At 42.3% G+C, this 18,975-nt stretch overlaps 1 protein-coding gene across 2 annotated transcripts in view; it reads right to left on the bottom strand.

The window, feature by feature from the left end:
• The window catches only part of LOC138265744 (glypican-5-like), a 1,691,495-nt gene that overhangs the window by 1,376,217 nt on the left and 296,303 nt on the right, over positions 1-18,975 (bottom strand). The window lies entirely within an intron of this gene.

The following is an 18,975-nucleotide window of genomic DNA, read 5'->3' on the forward strand; positions in this document are numbered from 1 at the left end:
TGTGACACGACCAGCAAATTCTCAATTTTTAGCAAATTGCACTTAAGAAAGCTGAACTTTATTCCTATAAATGTAAGTGTAAATGAATGCAGTCTTCTCAGGGCAAAATAGCAAGACTGGAGTGACGGTGTCACATATCACATGGGACCATGGCAGTTGTAAACATTAAAAGATCTTTAATAAATAAAAAAAGTATATTTCATACTTAAAATTGGCAAAATTAGTTTTGCCAATTTAAAATACTGTTGTTGGTATGCTTTAATCGGAACAAAAAAACTAAGTGAAAATTTCAAATATTTGCACTTACTGTGTTCTTCCCAGACTTTCATTGACCATTCAAAAGGTATTATTGTCACCATTAATTTTCTTGATCCGTGAGAACTAAAACATTTTGCTTTATTGTTAAATGTAGATAATGCACGCTGTAGGCATAATTGAGAAATGGTGCTACTAAATATTGAAAATAGTATACATTGTTTTGAATGATGTCGCCCTGTAGAGGGTTTACCCTAAATAGCTGCGTTTACTTTTCTTTTGAAAACAATGGTTGTTATGTATTAAATCTTTTTAAAGGAACAGAAGAAGCTGGATCTGTTTGGCCCTCATTACGAATAGCCCAATAGTTGATGTGATATTTATCGCACTTGATATAATCTGAATCTGCCAGTCAGTATTTATCAGGTGTGCAAAATACCACCCACTTACGAATTTCTGGGGAATACCATGCCAATTCCTGTGCTAACAACACCAAAATCTGCATATTCCAGTGTATAGGGGTTACTTCCCCCCAATAAATATCAGCAGATTTAACATGCCAATATATTCACAAAACAGCATCCCTTATTTCCCATTAATCTAAAAAATAGTTCACCTTTAGATTTCCTTCAATAAACCAAAACACAAAATATGGAATTATATACTTACAAAGCCCTTTAACTATTTGAGCCTGTCCCTAGGGTCAGGGTTAGCTTCAGGGTATTGTGGGTGGTACCACTGCACTGGGTGTCAAGATTGGGAGGGGTGGGTGCCATTGGAAGCACGTGACGCTGGGAGATTGTCACACTGGATGCAACAAAGTATAAATCTGGTACTGTCTAAGGTACTACTGGGAAGATACAATAAAGCAGGCCCCTAGTGCCTCCTTGCGCCAAATAAGATTAAGTTTTTTTCTTATGCTAATGGGGCCCAATGGGGCTAAAATAGCTGTGCCAAATACAAAGTGGCGGATTGCACGCATTGCGCCACTTTGTAACTCTTTACGCTACATTATGCCTGTGCCAGGCATAATGTATGCAAAGGGGGTGTTCCGCCGTTAGGGGGTGGAAAAATGGAACAAAGAAATCTGAAAGATTTCTTTGTGTCATTTGTTTCGGCACTTTTAATGCGTACACAGAGCAGGCATTAAAAGGAGGCACACCATTGATTACAATGGGCCTCAATTGGCTTTGCAGGATTAGTATCAACATGTTTTACTCTAATCCTGCAAAGCTCTGACCTAGCGTAAAAAATGTTGACGCTAGTTCCCCTAACTATTGCCATGGTACGCCTATCTTGGATACGGTGCACACATGGTGGCGTTAGGGGGGGCGCTAAAGGGCGCAGGAATAGTGGCGCTGCACTGGGTGCAGCGCCACTTTTATTAAATCGGGGCCTAAGTCCTTGTAAGGTTATAGCTGGCAACTGGATATTTGTTTGATTTTGCCCAAATATTATTCTGTATGCACATGAAGCAATGTACTTGCCATGTAAGTATGAACGTTGCTATGCTACAAGTGGGAGACAAATAAGGAAAGGGGAGTTTCTAGGGGCAGATGGACTAGCATCAAACAGGGATTCTACGTCCGTGTCTACTGAGAGATATGGAGAGCCCAATGTACAATGATTTTGCTGTGCCTCACTTTTGTTATACTTGTGGCTAACTCCTGAATTGTAGAAGAAAGCCGGAAGTCAGGAGTAGTTCTAGCTTATTCTTGGACTTTAGGAGCACCTCAAGAGTTATAGCTCCGGATTGCAAACTCTTTGTGAATTGGGCCCCAAGTGCACTTACCCACCAATCTGATTCACCAATGAGCCACATCTACCACCATGCTTGACAGTAATATGAATTTCAAAATTTATCAGTAAGAGTTCTACTATATTACCTCCAGAAGGTTCTACTACCAAGCTCACATTTTCATTCACTTTCAGAGAGTTTTTTTTATATTCTATTACACTTCCTAATTCACACAAGTGGCTCATTAAGCTCCCTGTGTAGGCATGGGGAATGTACTTTTTAATTCAGCTATTTTCAATACTGCACTCTCATTCATATCAAATTAGGCAGTGAGAGTTGTGTTAACTGCTGATGAAATATCTGAGCTACTGCTGAAGCATTACTGAGGGGGACTTTCCACCTCAACTGTTGCATCTCAGGCGCATTCAATGGTTTCAGGACCGAATCTAACTAGTCTTTATTAAGTGTTTGGTTCAGTCAATGAGAGATCTTTGCAGGATTCAGAAAATCTGGTTGTGGCTAGAAGAACTGTAATATGGCTCATGGCTCAATGGTGCTTGACACCCTAGGATATCAGTGAAAAATGACAATACCCTGCCCTGATGCTACTCAGTAACCACTGCCTGCTCCACGGCGCAGAAAATAACACCTCAGTAGAGTCTGAACATTGTTGGAAATCCTTTTAAACTTGCTTGTGAATATCCCTCAAAGAATAAGCGAGTTTCACCATATTTATTTAGGATTTGCTTGATCACTCATGTGAAACACTCATTGGAATCTCAACTTGTTAACTAGGCTAACAAGCACTGGCAAAACCAATAGGTTTCGCCTTTTGGCATTCTCAAGTGTTTTAGCCGTGCTGCAGAGCATCCCCGGTGGAATATAGCTCAATAAAAAAAAGCCTATGACATGGCCACTTTTTTCTTTTTATTTGCTGAGCAACATTGGAGTGGCAAAAAAAAAGAAAAAAATGTGGGAAAATGTTTTTTGAAGAGTGGGTGTGGAGCAAAGGTTGAGGGTAGGGCAATAAAGAGGGCGCAGGTGGGGGACGCAGTGAGTTGGGGGAAGAAACCAACAGCTGAGGGAGATGGAGGAGGGCAGGCAGTGAAAACAGAGTGGGTGGGAGGATGGAAACAACACAAAGAACAGGGTTTTGGAGGAGAAGCAGTGGGAGACAAAGCAATTTGTAGTGGGCGAGGGAGAAACACACAGCTGTGAAAGCAACAGTGGGAGGACCCAAGATCAAGCGTAACATGGAGGGGTGCAGTAAGAAGCACATGGGCAACAGTAAGCAACATGGAGTGCAAGGGCAGTGAAGTACATGAGGGGGACAGCTGAAAACCACCTCCTCTTTTGTGGAGTGCTTAACCAGAAAAACAGTAGTGCCTGAAAGGCAAGCAGTGGAAGCATAAAAGCTGCCTGTTCAAAAGGGATGGTAAAAAAGCTATGCTCCATGGGAGGGACAAATACAATTTTTATAATTTGGGACACGAATATGAACAGTCAAATGAGAAAGAGAGGAAATCCAACTAATGGTAAGCAACAGGTGGACTCCAAGCCCTGTATGATTTTTGTAAGTTCACAAAAAGACGTTCACAACCAGACTCCTGTGCTGTCTGGTACGTTCGAGCTAAAAAATATTTATTCATAAATTACCCTCACTTGAGTTAATTATATGCACATATTTCACACACTTATACCCATACTTACACCTTTTGTGGCTCACACATTAATTATACCCACATAATTGATGCCTAAGTGAAGGACGAGTAATTTGCCTATATCTTATGTGATTTATGTCAAATGCCTGAAAATGATGCATACCTTATTTTCATGCCCCCACTATTTAAGTAAATACATGTAGTCCGCTCTTGTTACATCTAGAACTAAAACAATAAATTAGAGAATGCATTGGTTCTTTATAGTGATTTCTTTACACTCTTTTAGCAACGTGGAGTAGCACATTTGCAGATATTTTACGTCTATTTATAGTAAGTGTAAATAAACTAAGAAATATTTCATTCTATTTCAGTGGCTGTTTTTCAGCTCACTTGGTCAAGACGTGTAAAGATGTATTAAACAATGTTCCTTTTAGTCAACTGATGTTTTACATGTTTTATAGATGAAATAGAATATCATAATAAATTGTATCTTTCAATGGCTTTGGTTACCTTTCTTTACTCCACATAGAGTACAGAATATTACATAGTGCTCGTAGGAAATTAGGCTAATATTTGTGTGGCCTGCACAAGTAATAGGTCCACAAATCCTCTTACGGAAAACAAAGCACCCATGTAGCACTGGACTCTCTCAGGATAGCAAGACAGAGCAGTCCACGGCCTACTCAGGGGTTGCAGTGTGGGCTAGTACTCACCATTCACCCGCACACAATATTAACACTCAATAATGATTGTCCAGTCAGTACTTTTTCTTTAGAAAATGGAGAAGTACATTTATTACACACACACGCTACTAGATATTACACAATAATTTACCAATGTCAACATTGGCAGATGGAAAAAACCATAGAGGACATTGCATAATCACCTTTGACCCCCTAAGGGGTCATACAAACATATAAGGTAAGTCTATGTGCTTGGTCAAAGGTTCAAGACAAATATCCCACATTTTAAAATAATTATTTTGCACATAAATGCAATGCCCAATTATAATAGTTAGGTGTGAATTCACTTATTACTGTCACTAAAAAGTTTTGACCTTGATCACTCATCTTTGATAACATTATTAAATCAATAAAACGTTAAAGTGAACAAACATTTGTTTGTGTATTTTTTTTAATACATTTTCAACCCATAACTGCAATTACAAAAGAAGCCCCTAAAGAACATCATGTTGTAATGACAGTGCCTTGTAGCCATACATTTGGTCCCTAGAGTATACTTTAAGACATGTATCTACTTTAACCACTTTCAGGCCACAGCAACCTTCAACCTTCGAGAGCACAGCACTCCCAGCTGTAGAGCAAAGGCTCCAGCCTTGGAAGTGTTTGAACCAATGAGGAAATCCTGGAGGGGTCATGGTTTCACCCCGCAAACATAGGGTCAGTACTTTTGAAGAATTTCCTTGGGGAGAGCTTCTTCGTTCCTGCAACCCCCTCCCCCCAGTTTCTTTTGTTGCATTGGTGGTGCCCCTGCCTGTTTTGGTGTCCAACGCTAGCAGAAAAGTTCAGAAACAATGAAGCCCCATAGGGAATTATGGGGCACTCCTCCGGAGCAGTCAATATCATAGTAGAAGCTCTCCTGCTGAGCTGTGAAGAGCAGCAGAGCTTTTATTTTGCCTTTCTCTGCCACGAAGCCTAGCACGTCACTTTTTTCTTTCTTTGTGGGTGCCTAGTTCCACCCGGGCACCCCACATGCTTCCGATATTGTGGGTAGCCTAGGAGCCCCACCCCTGACTGCCCCACCAGCTCCCATGCTGCAGCCTCTCTTCCTCCTGCTGCAGGAGCTGACAGCTCTGCTCTTCCCTGCCAGCCAGGGTGTTATTCTTCTGCTAACTGCTCCCTCCCCCCAGACATGGGCACGGGGAGCAGGGGACGGGCAGCACTATCATGGGGCGAGTACAGCGGTGCTCCCCTCATCCTTTGCAACAGCCCCTGGGGGCAATAAGTGGAAATCGGTAGGCGGCTCGACACACGCCTCCTTCCTGAGGAGAATAAATTGTTGAACCCTGCGCTGACCACTTGGCCCTGGACTATCCCAGGGGTAAAGTAAGAAACAGCAGCAGATCCCACGAGCCTCGTCAATGATAAAAGGTCACCAAAATTTAAAATATCATATTTCGGGCCCCGTTCCACTGATATTGATGAACTTGGGCTCATTTTAGTCCTGGTGGGTAGCTCTAGCCACCAGGGGCAGATGCAGCAGACCTCCTCATCTCCAAAAGTGCTGCATTCCTCAGTGGGCTGGTTCTCCTGGCTCCATGCTCCAGCTTTCCTCCTGGTCTTGGTTTCTGGGTGCAAAAGTCCAGGGCTGTCCACTAACTGGTCTTCAGGAGGTGAAAGGGGGGGGCAGCTTCACTGTCCCTTGGGGTCAACTGGGTAGAGTCCTTAGTCCATAGTAGGCATCAGGGCATTCCTCCTTCCAGTTCTCCATGGTAGCTCTAGGGTCTAGCAGCAAAGTGCAGGGGAATCACCAGGCAAGAGAGAGTATCCCACTTGTGCAGATATCATTTTGGAAATTACAGAATTGATTTTCTCACACATGTTATACCCCAATTGAAGACGCAAATAGTCTTTGTAGGAAGGGAAAAGAAACTACACTCTAAGTCAGCTGTCTCCTTATGTGTATAGTAAAGTGTCACTACAGACAAAACAGTAAATCACGCTGACTTTCCCTATTAGTGTACACTAATATTATATGGCCATTCCCAGGTCATTCATAATACTATATTTTGGCATTTTAAAAACCACAAAAGTGTTGCCTACATAAATAATTAAGAATAACGAAAAGGAAGAGAATCATAGGAAATAGCGCTCACAGTCAGTCACCAAATCAAACGTAATACATTCTTAAATGCACGGTGCTCCTGGCAGGAGGATCTTCCTCCCTCCTCCAATGTTTCCAAAGAACCAAAATCTTACCCTATAGTGAGTCGTATGAGACATTGCTCTAAGCAAGGTCAGACACAAGGGTTTGCATTTTTCGGATTTGACCATGTAACTAAGGATCCCACGGGAGGGAACAGAGAGCTGGCCCTCAGAAAACGTGAGTGCTATTGGATCCTAAAACTTAGAGCGGTAGAGGAGGGTCTCAACACAAACTTCGAAATGGAATACTACCTAGGGGATTAAGGTGACATTTAGATTATCCGGTTAACATGATACAGGATAGACTTACGGATGGACCAATAATGATTACCAAAGGGTCATTGACTTATTGTTAGATCAGAGTTTTTGAATAGGGGAAACAAATAACCCAATTGTTTATTAAGACTATGATATATGGGAGTTGTTTACAGATATTGACGAGAACTAGATAGATTATATACTCCTTCGTTATTTCATATGTATTTATTGTGTGCTTGTTAATTGTTAATTTCAACTATGAATACCACACATAGATGGTAATTCTTTTGCTATGGGGGATGTAAGATGGTCATGACACATGTGTGAAATGTCCTGATTTTAGTTACCTCATAGTTCATTATTTTCTTTTTCCCCTTTTCTTTTCTTATGTGACCCAAATAATAAGTTTGGTAATGCCTTTTTTACGGTCCAGGTACTCATCTTTTTAACCATATATTGCTGTGGTTTTATGCTTTTAATATGGCACCCGAATTTCTAGGTAGGCACAGATGCAGTGTGATTATGGCATTCTAAACACGTTTTACGTATTTCCTTAGAGGAAATGCCTGTTTTCAGACAGATATACTCTGTCCCTTAGATTTACAAGAGGTGTTACTCTTAGTCTCTGAAAGACGTTTTGCTGGTTTTGGAATGTTGCTGTTGCCCATATTTGGGCACAGTAAAGAGTAATCGTCAATTGCGGTACTTTTTTCATATCCAAGATGGCGCCCGCGCTGGGGACGCTAGTCCTCTTTTACTTTCAATATGTGAGCGTCGGGGAGGACGCTATAAATTATGGTCTCCCCGAGTGCCGGTGTTCTTCATGATATTATGTTCAGGAGCACCGCGGGAGGACAGAAACGCGGTTCTCCGCTTTTCTAAATAAAGGTGAGCGAGTGGGCTGGTTTTGGGGATTTTCTATTAGCATTTAGCAGAAATTTTAGCTTGGGCTGAAATAACTTTAACACTTCAATTGCTTATTTTCAGTGGACTTTACACTCAATATACTGAGCATTATGGCATAAATTTTGGACGTTAGCATATGGGGTACGTAGACTTTTGATGCAATTATTAGAGTCTATTACTAATTGTGCAGACATTTGCATGGTAGATTTGTTAATAAGTAAGGTTTACTTTGGGATATCAATTTATTTTAGACACCTGATTATAGTTTGCTTGTGATGGGGATTCCAGAAGCGCTTATCAAGCTTATCGGCTCTGAAGTCCCTTCAAATATTATGGAAGGTATGCCTTTTATTACTGGGTTATTTTTCACAGCATAGCATTACTTTTGGCATTAGGAGGAGCTGTCAACGCTATGTTTTTCTCTACTTCCTTTTTGACTCCTTCTTGATTATTTGGGACACATTTTTTCTATTACTGTGAGGACGTGCACGAGGGTGTCATGACCATCTTAATGCTACTGATTTTCCAATTTTTCTTATTTTTCTTCTTTCACTGAACAATAGATGTCACCCTCTTTGTTAATTTCATTTACATGATTTCTTTCATGTTACTTTGCTTTGTTATGGTCTATTAGCTTGTATTATGGTGGCCTTCTGTGTAATCTAATGCTTTTATTATACTTTTTATGTCACTTAAAATCACATATTCTGATAGGTTTTCTCACAAAAGTCACGGGGGCAATGATACTAGATGCTCAGTGGGACGAGTTCGATTATAATCATGGTTACCATTTATGTTTCTTACAGCCCTGATGAAGTCTTTGAGAATATTTGTCTCATAGGACGAAACACGTGTTGGCTATTGTTGCATTATGGATATTGATTTCCAAGGACTGTTATTATTGCTGTAATGGATTTAGCATTTCAAGATTAAATTGAACCTCTGCCTACTACCCTGGTCCGATTTATATTCGATGGCTTAATAAGTCTTGCCACATATGGAGGACTGAACTTTTATTCATGAGTGCCCTGACATATGTTTGTCGATAAATAATTAAGAACTATTGACCGTATAGAAACAGAACACAATTCAAGAAAAAAGTACAATGTAAAAAATTACTACAAACATAAATACTTATTAATGTGCTTTCTGTTAGCAGCAATGGTAAATGGAGTAAACTGAGGACGCATCTGATAAGCAACTGACATCAAAGACCCTTACAGCTTTTAGGACAAGCCCTTGTCCCTTCCAGACAATTTGCTTGATCGAATTCTCTAGGCTCAGACTAAAAGCCTAGAGACAGCATACACAATGTACTCCTCTGTGTCACATCTCAAGAGCCTACACGCTTCCCAGTAATGTGGGGTACCCATAAGCATGCACACTGGGATGATCCACCTCGCTCAGGAGCAGTGTAAGTTGGACAAAAAAAGAGCAAGTGTTCTTCTGTCTCTAGGTACAAAAGGCAAAATGGGCAATTTGGAGATGAAAATCCTTTTTTGTCCCATTTGCCTTCAAAAGCTTCCAGGGGTCGGGTGCAAAATCTGAACTTCATATAAAGACTTTTAGCTTGAGAGGGGTGGATCCTGTCCAGATACGGCTGAAAATTAAAATATAATTTGCAGAAGAAAACTTTTTCAGTGATGCTCCCCACTTTTTGCTCATTCCAGATTTGCTGCAAAATTAATTCCCGGAAACTTGCTTCAGCTTGATAAAGTTACATTTCTTCAGTGTGGCAGGTGAATTCCACACCTCCTCCATCTTAATAACTTCACTTAAGTATTTAATTTTGCTCAGCCACAGGGTACGTGCACATCTGTCAATACTTGATTATTTCCTCCAGGGCATACAGGGCCTCCCCGTATGGCGCCAGTTCTGGTGTGGTCCACAAACACACCATGTCAAGGGTTTTAGAAGTACTACATAATTGATTCTGTTTTATGCAAGGTCAATACGTAAAGGCATGAGGGTAGTGCTTGGGGGCAGGTTGAACAGTGATCTAATGAATTTGATTTTAGTTTGTGTAAGCAGAGACGCTTCAACACCACCCCAAAGCTCTGTTCCATAGATGACCCTGGGAATAGCAGTGGCCCTGTAGACTTCTAGAGCAGGTGCCACTGGATGTGGCCTTGTATTTCCTGGCTGTGGCCGATGCCCTCTGGTGAGGAATGGTCCTGCTTCTACCTACCCGTGGGCCGCAGGAGAGATTATCAGCCAGCCTAAAGCCCAGGTAGTCAAAACACTTAACTTGTTCAAGTGGCAGCCCCTCTAGCCTCATCCTACCTCTAAAAGACCAGTGAGTATTCAGTGCCATGAATTTGGATTTAGAGGGGTTTACCCATAAGCCCATTGTTGAGTAAAAAGTTGAAATGCTGTACAGCTGGAATTGGAGGCTGGGTGGAGTTCTGCATATAAGGTGTGTATCATTGACAAACATGAGTATTGGACAGCTAGTTCCTGCGGATTTAGAGGCATTATGTCTGCACTGGGCCAGTCCCTAACTGCTCCATTAATGTACAGGCTGAAGAGCGTGGGTCCTAGCAGACATCCTTCTCTTCCTCCACGGTTTAATGATATCCTGGATGTGTGGTCCCACCAGAGTTCCACCTGCCCTGTGCGCATGTATTGGTGTGTAGGATCTTTATAATCCTTAAGAGATCAGCAGGAATGCCGTATGAGTCAAGTGCCCTCCAGAGGTTTTCCCTTTGGAACAAATGAAATGCCACTCTCAGATCTATGAAGGTGACATAGAGATGGTCCCAATTGATGGTGACTTTCTTCCATCAAATCGTGCTGAATCGGAGAACCTGATAGTGGGTGCTGACCTGGACCTAAACCCACCTTGGCAATCTGAGAGTATTTGGTTATCTGACATCCAGGATTGGAGACTTTCCAGGACCTGCATGCAGAACATGTTGTGACTATTGTCAATCAGGCTAATTGGCATGTAGTTGGATGCCTCCTCCCTTTCTTGTAGATAGGGACGATAATAGCTCCCTTCCAGGAGGGAGAAGTCTCCTCCCTTCTTACAATGGCATTTCCCAGGGCATTCGGATAGGGGACCCAAATTTCAGATTGTGACAGATAAACATCACCAGGGATCCCTTTGGGCCAGGTGCTTTCTCTTCTTCATTAGCTTCAGGGACTATGCAGTTTCCGTTAGCCCAAAGCCCAAAGGGGCTCTGAGGCTGTTCACCACCCTATATACTATGTGAGCTTATGGAACAGTAGTGTTCATCTAGAATGTGTTATTGGACTGTCCGTCACTGCTCCTTGTATACTGGGTCATCTTTTATGTAGTCAATCATCGTTTGTGTTGCATCATTGAAGCCTCTATCATTAGTGCCGCCCTTGTGTACTAAATTGTCAGTTGTGCGACCAGTCATCATCTAGGTTACATCGTTAGACCACTCCCTGTATAATTCAACAAAATGGGCTACCATTGACTCTGGTTGGACAACCGCTTCAAGGTTATCTATAGTATGAGATCCAGCAGCTATCAACTTCCAAACTTCATTAGTGTTCCTCTTCTGTAGGGAGCCTGCAAATTCTTCCTATTGGTCTTGCACCCAAGGTCCTATTGGCTTGCGGGAGGGAAACCATATACTCTCTTCTAGCATCCCTTATTGCCCTATGATCACCTTTTCTGTTTGCTGCGTCTAAGAGTATTGTTTTTGCATCTGCATTCATGTGAATACCATCCCTAGAGATATGTTGGATAGTGACCCCTCCAACCCTCCTTTGTCAAGAGAGTTTTGAGCAACTCCATAAATTCACAGTGTATTGACAAAATGTGTCCTACTCGTTTAATGACCTATCCCAGGTCAATATCTAATCCTGCAGAGTTCCCATTGCCCCAGGTTACCAGTACGCAGTTACTGGGCCACGCACAACAGTAGTCTCCCCCGCGCAGCCCGCACACATGTGCACACAGATGTGTGCGTGTTAATGTGTAACCAGCCAAGTGCCCCTTAACTTTGCTGCATCACAGCAGCCTTGTCTTTAAAGGTGAACACTGGTGGTAAACACTCGCAGTCCGTTTCCCATGTAATTACCATGGGTGAGTCACCTGTAGTAAGACTCACAGACAGTAAAAAGTCCAAAACTAGGTGATCCAAAAAGAAAAAAATCCGGGCGAACTGAATGGGTGGAACGCAATTGTGTCAATGCATTAGAAATAAAACTGTCAGAAATAAAGCTATTTTAACAACAGTGACCGCGAGTTCCACTACACCACTATTGTTCATGGCATGGACCACTTCATTAACAGCCTACTTGACCAGGTGAAGTGACATCTAAAAAGCCATTGCTGCAAGTGTGCAGTAAATACATTAATAAATTAAAACGTATATAGATTGCTTCTCAGAGAGCACAATTGCATTAGCTTTATCAGTAGGGAGTTGCATAGTTTTTAAAGGGATCTGGGAATATTTCCCTTGGGTCCCATGCCTCACAGTGCCCATTATCGACCACAACGGGCTGGCGTGTAACCCACGTGGGAATCTGCTGCTGTTCACTGAAGATATATAGGCTCTCAGTACGAGTGAACAGGTATTACGGTGCTGTTACACCGCCCCTGAGAAATACCAATACTGCAAGGCACGGAGTTCCTTCCCTCAGTGTGCTTTTACCTCCCCACTCCAGATGTCTGTCTCGAATGAAGGTTAATCTGCGAAACAGGAGTTTGCATAACCAATTAGCGTAAGGTTTCCTTCTTTCCAAACAGGTTTCTGTGTGCAAATTTCAACAGGATTTTCTTGGCGAATCTGCAGGGGGGAAATGTTCGGATGGCATTTTTTTTTTGCACAAATTGTAGTGCTGCACCCAGAACGGCGGTCGTGTTATTTTTTCTGGTTCTCACAGAGATCGTGTTTATATACTGGCCACGCGTTGCTGATAAGCGCATCAAATTGCTGTTTAGCATCTTATACAGTATACGTTTGTGGCGCTTTGATCACTTTCTTTTTGCTGCCCTGGGTTTTGTTTTGCGACAATAAAAACCACCGTCTTCGATAAGTTAACAAGGCTATTTATTGTTATGGCCTCCTCACTGAAGGACTTTATTTTAATGGTGTTCTTTAAACACCTAACAATACACCCTTATTTTAGCTTCTATCCGATCATTCGACAGTGCCACGCTCATTTGCTTTGCACCCACCACTGGCGTTCCAGTGTTGAGACATTCGCAGAGCTCTCTAATGTGCATCTGTTCCGACCTGAAACAAATAAACTTATTCTACAACCTGAAACATCCGCAGGGCTCACACAAGGGGCCACCACTCTAACGTGTATCGTGCACTGATATCCAGTACAGAGACATGCACTGAAACGCAAGCATTGGGTCATTCACGCTGCTGGAATGACTCACCTCTTTCCTGATTTGCTGAATGTACTGGTTTCTCATTACTGACGCCACCCCACTGTGTAACAATACTTTCCCCATCTGAATAATTTTCGCGCTTTTAAAAATCACAGTACTGGATAAATGAAGTCCTTCAATTACACCCAATCTAAATAATTTTCGCGCTTTTAAAATTCACAGAACTGGAAAAATGAAGTCCTTCAATTACACCCAATTATCGAGGTCTCTTTTTTGTTCCAATTTCTCTTTCAATTAACTATAAAATTAATGGGAGGCTGGCTAGTCTGTGGAATATTGCAGACGCACTGTGTATCAAAGATATTTTTAAGGATAATTCGGAAAATGAGGTACTTTTATGATAATGAACACGGCCATACATCAGAAAGGTACTAATGAGGTCAGGGGCGAATGGAGCGAAATAAAGAGCTCCTTCATTCAAAAACCAATCGGGAATAGAATCTGTTTAGGAATTCGGATTTTTTTTTTCCAGATCAGCTTCCACCTCTTTGAAGTCTGCGGCATGGAAGAAAAACATTGGGATGATTGGTTAGCAGAAAGGGCCTGCCTGTCGCATATTCACAGATACAGAAACAACAAAATCTGCATGACTGGGTTCCTGCTGTGTGCAAATCATTCAAACTATATCCACCAAGTATGCCACCCCGCTACATTAATAATGCTTACCAGATTCCTCTCATATTCCTCCAGCTAAAGCACTCTGTTGTCCATAGTCAGTGGCATTTCATTTTTCGACCTCACTGTATATTCTGCAGTTCTCGAGTTTTGACAGCACCACTTGACATTTCTCATCTTAGCCCCAGCCTTTTTCTTTACCATATTGTATGGGAGGGGAAACCATTTGGCCTCCCTTGTTCTGCTTGTCTTGATTGGTTGGCCGATTGTAGAATTTGGAGCTCATCCTACAAGGGAGCACAGGCAATACAGTTTTGGTTTCCCCATTACAGTGGATACACAGTGCTGCGGTTGGCATTTGTTTGAATGGATGCTACGTTGGCCTCACGTGTGCGTTTTTGACACTTATTTCGACCAGGATCCTCATCATCTTTGACATGTCATTTCAAACTCCCAATCGTTTGGCTCAGTGCCTTTATTGTTAGCAGGTCTTGTAGCCACTTCCTCTAGCCCTCCAGCTCCAGCCCCAGTCCCATGCAGCATGTGATTATCTTCTGGGGCTTATGGTAGATCTCTTCTCTAGTTGGGTTTCTCCTGTGAATTGCACGTCACCCGTTGTGTCTGTGACTGAACGTAGTGGATCTTCTGTTTCTCCATTTCAGACATAAGTCCTTGGGAGAACAGTACTAAACAGCCAGTGATTGGTGACTCTCTGTCAGGCCAGCAGCTACCGCTGCTACTGCTGGGACTAATGCTTGGGATTTCTCCCTGCTCTGAAGACCTCCTTAGGGGCTGAATTATTAGCAGACTTTTGGATTTGAGTGCCCAAATGATTCCAGAGTCTGGCATTTCCGTAATAACTGCTCTGTTTAGCACCTTGAGTAGCTCAAGCTCCAATCTCCTCCTCTTGTGCTGGCTGTTTTCTAAAAATTAATTAATCTAAGTGTGGATTTCTGGTCAGTTTGGCACAGTGAATTTTGTTTCTGTGTTCTTTGTGTTAGGTTATTTGTGTTCTTAATTTTCTACTTCTCACCGCAATGAATTTGAGCCCACGTATTCCATGGAAAAATTACTGTTTGAAAAGTTGCAATATTAATTGTTGGTCTTGGCCTTCTCTGCAGGGTCACCCCAAAACATTTTGCCTTCCTCCTCCTGTTTTTCTGGATAAATTGTTGTTGAGCTTAGGACTCTGTGCTTTTTACCCTGCTAACCAGTGCTAAAGTGCTTGTGCTCACTCTCTAAAATATTTGATTGGCACATCTAATTTACTTATAAGTCCCTGATAGAGTAGTATACCATCTACCCAGGGCAGGTAACATAAATGCTACTAGTGGGCCTGCAGTACTCAATGTGCCACCCACTTAAATAGCCCCTTAAAACACGTCTCAGGTCTGCCATTACAGCCTGTGTGTAATGTTAAACTGCCAATTTGACCTGGCAAAATAAAACCCTTGCCAAGCCTCAAACTCCCTTTTTTAATACATATGTCATTCCTAAGGTAGGCCCTAAACAGCCCGTAGGGCACATTGCACTGTATTTAACAAGTTGGATATGTACTTTTAGGTTTTCTATGTCTTGGTAGTGAAAACACTTCCAAATTAGTTTTTCCCTACGGTGAGGCCTACCTCAATGGTAGGACAACATTAGGTTACCTTATTACATTATGTGATAACTTTTGTTTGGGACCAGGTCGAAATGTTATGTTTGGTATCTAAGAAATGTAATGTGTTTTAAGCCACAATTCTGAAATTGATACTGTAAAATGTTTGCATTTTCTTTTCCTAACCATTTGGTGATTGCAACCTGTTTCCTGGTTCACCTCACTACAAGTAGTTGGCAGTTGATCTTTGTGTATTCTTTGCAGAGAGCTACACAATAGTGGGACTGTGTGTTGGCAGGGTGTGGTGGAGCTGTGCATAGCCCTACTTGCACTTCAGGATAGGGAGGCTGGAAATTCCAGAACTGTATGTGGGGGGTAAAACCTAGACGTTATTTCCACTTCAAAGCTGGCACCAATCATAAATAGTGGACCCTCAGACCCATTTTTCAAGACACCGATAGACTTGTGAATATTACAGAAAAAGGACTCACCTGCTGCCTGAGAAGTGCCCTACTGCTTGAGGCCTTCCCTGCTCTCTGAGATGGAAGGTTGGATCTGCTTCCTTCATCCCAGACAAAGTGGCTTCAAGGGTCAGGTGGCTGACATCCTGCCCTGAGGTACAGGGAGGCAACAAGCTCCAGAGGCCTCCGTGCAACTGCCCAGCTGACCTGCTTCACTGGACCTGCCTAAACCTGCAACTGGACCTGCCTGCGCCATGCTGGCCACTGCTGGAATGAGGTCCTGATGCCCAAAAGGTGCATTTCTAGGCCCTCAACTCTTGTCTGGCATCTACCGATGAAGAAAAGAAGAAATTCTGAAGATTTGTTCTTCAACCGAAAACGGGCCCATTCATACCAAGATCTCACCTTGTCTCGCCTGCAATGATTACCAATTCGAAGTTCCGGTGGACCCGACTCTTTATGCTACAGTGGCTATCATCGACGACCCTCAGTGTGAGATCTACACTTCCCACTATAGCACCATAGCAATGCACTATAGCGACAACTGACTGCAGTGACCGCCAAGGCGAAGCTCCAGCAACGACCATCCACTATGCCTGAAAGGATTTTCACTCTACACCAGTGACCATCCGAGACATCCGGCCTGCTCTTCTTGCTACAGCAACATCCATCCATGGTGCTCTCCTTGCTCCTCAGTGCATCCTCCACCGTGAACTGGACTCTTCGTGCCAGACTTTGACAAGGTAGCTTTTTCAGTGGGACTAACCTGGGCCCTGTATAAGGCCTGTGCTCCACCACATTCAGCCTAAATTTGTGACTTTCCTGTGGTCCAGCACACCAGATTACCTACATTTGGAAATGTATAACTCCAGTCCTACTGATTGGATTTTTGTTGCTTGGTATCAAGAAATCTATTACATTCGTGTTTTCACTTATTACAGTTTAAGTAATGCATAAATACTTTGCACACTGCCTCCAAATTAACCCTGACTCCTTTTGTGTGCACAGGTTACGAACAGGTTAATTTAGTGACTTTGTGGTTCATCCTGAAAAGGATTAGTGCTGTTGATTGAGAAGGGTTTTCACGCCCCCAATCAAAAAAACAATTTCTCACAGTGACAATTTGGCATATATGATCATTGGTAATGACTATGAAGAATCTGAACAACCCAACTCAGAAACAGCATTTGCTGTGCCAAACTGACCATGTAGCCATTGGTCCACTACAGTCCACTACACAACTCCACTTGAAATTCTCATCCCCCTTGCTTCAGACATCCAAAATCGCCAACACTGCCTGTACCTAGCCCCAACCTGTCTGTCCATTGCCTACATAAAGCTCACCCCAGCAAAACCGAATTCCTGTTATTTACAAAGAACAATCAACAAAAAATAATACAATCCTTACAAAACGATAGGAACATTTATGGTTTTGAACTCCAACTTTTACCGGATGTCAAATCACTTGGATTCACTCTGGAAACTGACCTCACCTCTAGGAACATCCTGACAAAAAAAACAAAGACAGCCTGGTACCAGCTGTCTATTCTAAAGATAGTGAAAACATTTCTGCTTCTTCCAGAGAGCAAATTCAGAACTGGTGGACAAGCCCTTACACATTTGCATCTGAATGGTGGTAATGCCCTGCATTATGGATTCCCATACTTAAAGCTGGCATCCCTTAAAGTATCCTTAACTTAGCCATACACGTCATCCAGGGCATGAAGAAATATGTTCCCATTACAACCAAGCCATTGCCTCTCTTTACCAGCACACACCATCTTTAAAACCTTCTGCGCCATTTAGAAAGAACTCACAACAGTAACTCCATTTATCGTGCTGACAAGCTCATCCTCTCTGGTGGCTTTAGCACACCTGCAATGAGGACACCATCAGACCGGAGACTACAATGTCTAAAAATGTAAAAACAAGACAGCAAGCCTTTTCCACATAAGCACCTAGGATCTGGATGACATTCCAATATCCATCAAGATCCCCTCAACACGGCTCCAATTCAGGAATGAGTTCAAGACTCTCCTTTTTAAAAAACACTACATCACAATGCAGTAACACTGCACTTCTGCTCCCAGATCCCGCTACCTCTCCTGTCACCTGTGCACTGTATACTTGTTGTCGACCCTGTAGAGAGCTCTACGGCCTTTTGGATAGGTTTGTGCTGTATGAGTACCACATACATGACATACATACATACTACACAAGAAAACAACACACACAAGATAAAATAAAATGGAATGTACTAACAAAAGACAAGGGAAAGGGCAGGGTTCTCCGATAGCGTGTGTTCCCTTATTATAAGGGAATAATGCAGGTTCTTCTGTGCGGGTTCACATATAAAAGGGCTGAATCATGAGGTAGAATGGGGCACGTTTCCCAAATGTCCCCATCATTGTAAAGCAGACCAATATATAAAAGGATTGGATAAGTGTCAAAGATGAAAATAGACAAAAAAAAGACAAAAGTAATGACTGATGTACATGCCACAACATATCTCCCACTAACGACCACCTTTCCTCCTTGGATTTGACTGTAGATGTAGATTTACAAAATAATTACTAACTGTTAACAAAATAGTGATGTAGATTTTATTACAAGACCGGAGGCTCATATTACACATTTCTTTTCTTACTTTATTAAACAGCAGCCAATAACTACAAATCATAGAAACCCTTGGAGAAAAAACTACAAAACAACATCACAATGGGGTTGACCAAGCCGACATTGAGCCTTCACATAACAATCTTGACAGAGAGCAACAAGCCCTCTTTTCTTGCTGCTCTCAGTCAAGATAAGTACTCTGCTTGCTGTTACTCTTTACAGTTTTTATTACATATATGGTGTTTTTTCTACATGTATTCTAATGTTGTGCTTTTAACGATGTTAGCATTTTGGCCCCGTGCGCTTGTTTTATTGTATTGAGCTTTGCCTGCAAGCGTGCAATGCTCTTTAAATGTTCTATAATGTTAGTTTGTTTTCTCTTGAGCTATGCCTACCTCTTATGTGCTTCGTTGCTGGCTCTGTGTGGCCTGCCGCTGGTAATAGTTTGAAGCGACCTCACTGCCTTCATCCGCTCCGACCCTTGTTAGTCAGAATATGGCCAGTGAGGGCTTTCCTTTTCCCTGCCTTCGCTCTGTGTAACCTCAGCCCCTGGGCATGTCCCTTCTCAGCCCCCTTTTATTTGGGCCCTCCCTTTCGACT

This window comes from Pleurodeles waltl, chromosome 11 (genome assembly GCF_031143425.1).
Source record: "Pleurodeles waltl isolate 20211129_DDA chromosome 11, aPleWal1.hap1.20221129, whole genome shotgun sequence".
NCBI lineage: Eukaryota > Metazoa > Chordata > Amphibia > Caudata > Salamandridae > Pleurodeles > Pleurodeles waltl.